Below are 4,742 nucleotides of genomic sequence, written 5' to 3'. Positions count from 1 at the left end.
GTGCCCTGGGAGGGAGGAGGAAGGTGTGTGTGATGAGGCAGGTTGGGGACTGGTGAAAGTACACAGGGGCTGGAGGGGGAACCAGGGTGCCCCAGGTAAGGGGAAGTGGCAGGCATGGAGGAGTTGGGGTCCTCTGAGGGAGGAGTTTTGGGGGATAGAAAGTTCATGTCTCTGAAACAGGAAGTTTGGGAGACATGGGGTCCATGTCCTGCTAGGCAGGGTACTTGGGGGACCTGAGACTTGTGTCCCTAAGGCAAAAAGCCTAATGGAAAAGGGGCTCCTATTTCTTAAGACAGGAAGTTTGGGAACATGGGGTTGATTCTCCTGACACAAAAAGTCTGGGGAGATGCAGGACTCAGGAGTCTCTAAGTGGGAAGGTGGAATGGATGTGGTGGTGGGGGAAGTCTTCTTTGACTAATTGAGGGAGTGGGACAGGGTCTAGAAAGCTTCTAATGGGGGTGGGATGCTGGGGACACAGAGAGAGGCTGGACGTCCCTGTAGTCTGAGTGGGGTGGGGGACAGTACCTTAGGGAGGAAGAAATCTCTAAACTTGGTGTCCTTGATGACCCTGTGGGCCACACCCAGGGGGAGCATGTCTCCAAATCTTTGGATCTCGTGGATCACTGCCTCCGTGTAGGGCATCTTGGCCCAGTCCTCAAACTTGGGATGCCGGTTCTTGCCGATCACTCTGTCAATCTCCTCATGGACCTTGGCTTGGGGAGATGGGGGAATGTGTTTAGGTATTTAGGGGTCTCAGAGAAGGGATTATAGTCCAAATAGGTAAAACGGGGTGGATTACATGGCTCCACCAATGACATGGAGGTAGACCACTCATAACAGACATCAGTGATTCACTTTGTTGGAGCAGGATCCTGTTAACCAGGTTGTGCCAGAATCACAGGGGAGGCACAGGGAGGAACTTAGGAGATGATCATCCGGAGGAGTAGACAGTGGCACTCAGTGGGCTTGGGGGAGGAGTGGCTGACAGATCACTGCAGACATTTTCAGTATTTTAATAGCCAGTGAGACTCAGCTGATGCCTATCAGCTGAATATTGCCCTGTCTCTGGACAGCAAGGCACGTCTCGGGTCCTGGGATCTGGGGCAGGTGGGGACATTGCACCAGGGTCAGGGGAGTTTTGAGGGTCTGGAACCCTCCACTTCCCTCCCCCTCCAGCCTTACCCTCCACCTCTGGATACTTCATGAGCAGCAGGAAGCCATAGCGCAGGGTGGTGCTGACGGTCTCGGTGCCTCCAAAGAAGAGGTTCAGTGAAGTCAGCACCAGGTTCTTCAAGTGGAACTCTGTGTTGGGGTTCTTCTCCTCCTGCAGGGAGAGGGGGCTTTAGACCAACCTCACTTCCCATGCTCTTGGGGCCCTTCTAGGGCTTCTCCTTTGAATCTTCCTCTCTTTGGTCCAGATGAAAGGTGGAAAGAGGGACCCTAGATCTGCCAGACTCGCTCCAGGTTCCAGCCCTTGCCCTGGCTGCTGGCTTTGCCCAAAATGCTCTTCCTTCTCAGCTTCTTTACCTTGCTGACCATCTGTCCTTTAATTATCAACTTAGCTGTCAGTCTTTTTTTCTTATACAGACTTGGCGTTGCTAAGTTGCACAGGGTGGACTTGAACTGGGTTCAAGGAATCCTCCAGCCTCAGCCTCCTGAGTAGCTAGAATTGTAAATGCACATGACCATGCAGGCTCACTTGTTAATTTTTTAAAAAGTAATTAATTTTTTTGAGACACGGTCTTATTCTGTCACCCTGGCTGGAGTGCGGTGCCGTGATCTTGGCTCATTGCTGCCTCTGCCCACCCTGGGCTCAAGCTATCCTCCCACCTCAACCTCCTGAGTAGCTGGGACCACAGGCATGTACCACTATGCCCAGTCATTTTTTTTGTAGTTTTTGTACAGATGGGGTTTTTTCATGTTGCCCAGTCTGTTACTTTTTTAATGGTAGGAATATTTAGAAAGAGAAGGATGAGGGGAGACGAAGAGAAAGTAGTACAGAGACGGCAAGATGAAGAGTCAGGAAAAAAGAGTTTTTCTAAGAAACAAGCAGAGAACTTTAAGCAACAGCATCCTATTTCTTCCCTAAAAATCTTGACACTTACTGTGGAGGAATCTCCTCCCTTGATCCTTTCTCCCTGAGCTTCAGACTCCCTAAAGCCTTCCCACATGGGAAACTGATGTCCAGATGGATGTGGGGACCCTGCAATGTAAAGCCAGGTCACCTGTCCTCAGAGGTGTGTCTGATAACCAGGGCATGAACGGTTAGAGAGCTTGGTGGCTAAAAGCACCAGCTTTAGGCTCAGAGACACCAGGGTTTGAGCTTGGGGGACCAAGGTTTCCTTATTGTGTGACCTCAGTTAAGACACTTCAACTCTCTGGGCCTCAGTTTCCTCACTGGTACAATCGGGGCCATGATTGAACCTCCTTCAAAGCTGTTGTGAGTGTTCAGTGGGGACTATCTTAAAGCACTTAACACAGTGCCTGGCACGTGGTAGTGCTGTAGAAGTGCTTGCTATTCTAATTCACGTGCACAAGTCCTGCTTGTGGGTGAGGGCTCAGTAGATGGAACAGCAGTGGTTGATATAGTTGGGATTATGAGGATTTTTTTTTTTTTTTCAGAGTCTTGCTCTGTCACTCAGGCCAGAGTGCAGTGGCATGATCTCCGCTCAATACGACCTCTGCCTCCCGCGTTCAAGCAATTCTCCTGTCTCAGTCTCCTGAGTAGCTGGGATTATAGGCGCATGCCACCATGCCTAGGTCATTTCTGTATTTTTAGTAGAAACAGGGTTTCACCATGTTGGCCAAGCTGGTCTCGATTTCCTGACCTCAGGTGATCCACCTGCCTCGGCCTTCCAAAGTGCTGGGATTACAGGCGTGAGCCACCGCGTCCGGCCAATTGTGAGGATTATTATGACAAGGGCTATTTGAATGGCCCTGTGTTATCTGCCTGCCCCACTCCCAGCCTGATTTCCCTCTGCCTGGCTTTGCATCTCCCCGCACTGGCTGCTGGGGTGTACCTCCTGCATGCGGATGAGAAAGGAGTCGATGAAGTCCCGTGGGGAATTGGGATCCAGCGTGCGCCTGTTGTGCTCCACCTTCTTGGCTATGAAGTCCTCAGCCCTTTGCAGCTCCTAAAGGCTCTGTTGCTGTGGTCCTGGCAGTGTTTCATCAATGAAGACACACCTATGAGCTGGGGTTGCAGAGAGAGGATGGGAGGAAAGGACAGTTGTCAGGGGCCAGGAGCTGATGGGAATGGGACTTGTTTCATAGCAAGGAAGGAACTGAGCTAAAGGCATCTGTCCAGGTGTTTAGGTATTTCAGTGGGGTTGGATGGGAACTTATATCTCAGTTTTCACATGGGTTAGGTGCCAGGGCCACGGTCTAGGAATTTAGTTGAGAAGAACTGAGGCATATATCCAGGTTTCAGGTATTTAAATGAGGCTGGATTGGAGCACACATCAAGGTGTTCAGATATTCAAGTGAAGTCGAGTTGGAAGACACCTGTCCAGGTGTTTAGCTATTCAGATGGGGCTTGTATGAGGGGAGTGTCACCTGTCTAGGTATTTAGGCATTTAAGTGGACTTGGTTGGGGACAACTATCCAGATACTTACTGGGTCCGGACTGGGGACTTTTGTTCAGGTGTTCAGGTATTAAAGCGCGGCTGGTGAAGATGTTGAAGTGGAGGGGATACCTGTTCAGGTGTTTATGTATCCAAGTGGGATGCATTGGGAGCACCTCTGTAAGGTGTGTGATTGGAAAGGTTGGGGAACACTTATTTGGGTGTCTGGGGAATAATCTGTCTAGATATTTATGTGTTTCGGGTCTTGGTTAGGGCAGCTGTCCATGTTTTCAGGTATTTAAAGTGGGTGAAGTAGAGGGCGCTTGGCCAGATATTCCAGTGGGCTAATTTGGAACATTTGTGTAGATGTGAAAAGAAGAACTGGGTAGGGAGTACCTGTTAGAAATTACAGTAAGTTGGGGATGGGAACATGCACCCAGGTAAGAGAGCTGAGCTGAGGGCTTGAATCCTGCTGGCAGGCTCTGTTCTGGGGAGCATCTGTTGAGCTATTCGGGTGTCCTTGGAGACTGGGTATTGTGCATCCATCCTGGTTTCTGGTGCAACTGTACAGTTGTCCAATATTGGGGGCTGATTTTGAGGGGACACTGTCTGGAGGGGGGTGGGAGTTTGGGGCACCTGTCTCCAGGTAGGGGAGCAGTTGACAGGTTGTGGTAGGGGCATCACCGGCCGGGCTGCAGCCGGTTACCTGCCCTGCGGAGGTTGCCGTGAACTGGAAGCTTCCCAGCATCATGCGCAGCAGTGACAGGAACTCTTTGTCCTCATAGTCAAAGCGGTCCCCAAAGACAATGGAGCTGATGACATTGGAGACAGTGCGGCTCAGGAAGAAGGTGGGATCGATATTGGCGCCTGCGGGTGTGGCCGGAGAAGGGGGTTGGGGGGAGAGTCAACTCAGAGGTCTGAGGAGAGTCAGAATTCCGGAAGGCAGGGCCCTGTTGAGCCAAATTCCCAGCGCCAGACTCCAGGGCTGGAAGTGCGGGGGCCTTTCCCCACCGAGTCCCCATCATCAGGCAGAATGCGCGGGTCCCCGCCCTGGGCGTTTTCCTGCTCCTGCAACCGTCCCCTCGGGGTGCCCTGCTCACCGTGCGTGTCCCGGAGGGCCTCGATGAGGAAGCCCGCCTCCTCCTGGATGCGCTCCTCGATGCCGCGCTTGCCCACCCC

General features: G+C 51.9%; 1 pseudogene; it reads right to left on the bottom strand.

The window, feature by feature from the left end:
* Nucleotides 1–6: 6 nt before the first annotated feature.
* On the bottom strand, nt 7–4,736 carry LOC101000951 (annotated as a pseudogene).
* Nucleotides 4,737–4,742: the final 6 nt, after the last annotated feature.

The sequence above is a fragment of the Papio anubis genome, unplaced genomic scaffold (genome assembly GCF_008728515.1).
Source record: "Papio anubis isolate 15944 unplaced genomic scaffold, Panubis1.0 scaffold2586, whole genome shotgun sequence".
NCBI classification, from domain to species: Eukaryota; Metazoa; Chordata; class Mammalia; order Primates; family Cercopithecidae; genus Papio; species Papio anubis.
Note: the sequence above shows the minus strand (reverse complement) of the source record. Positions and strands in the feature narration are given on the sequence as shown.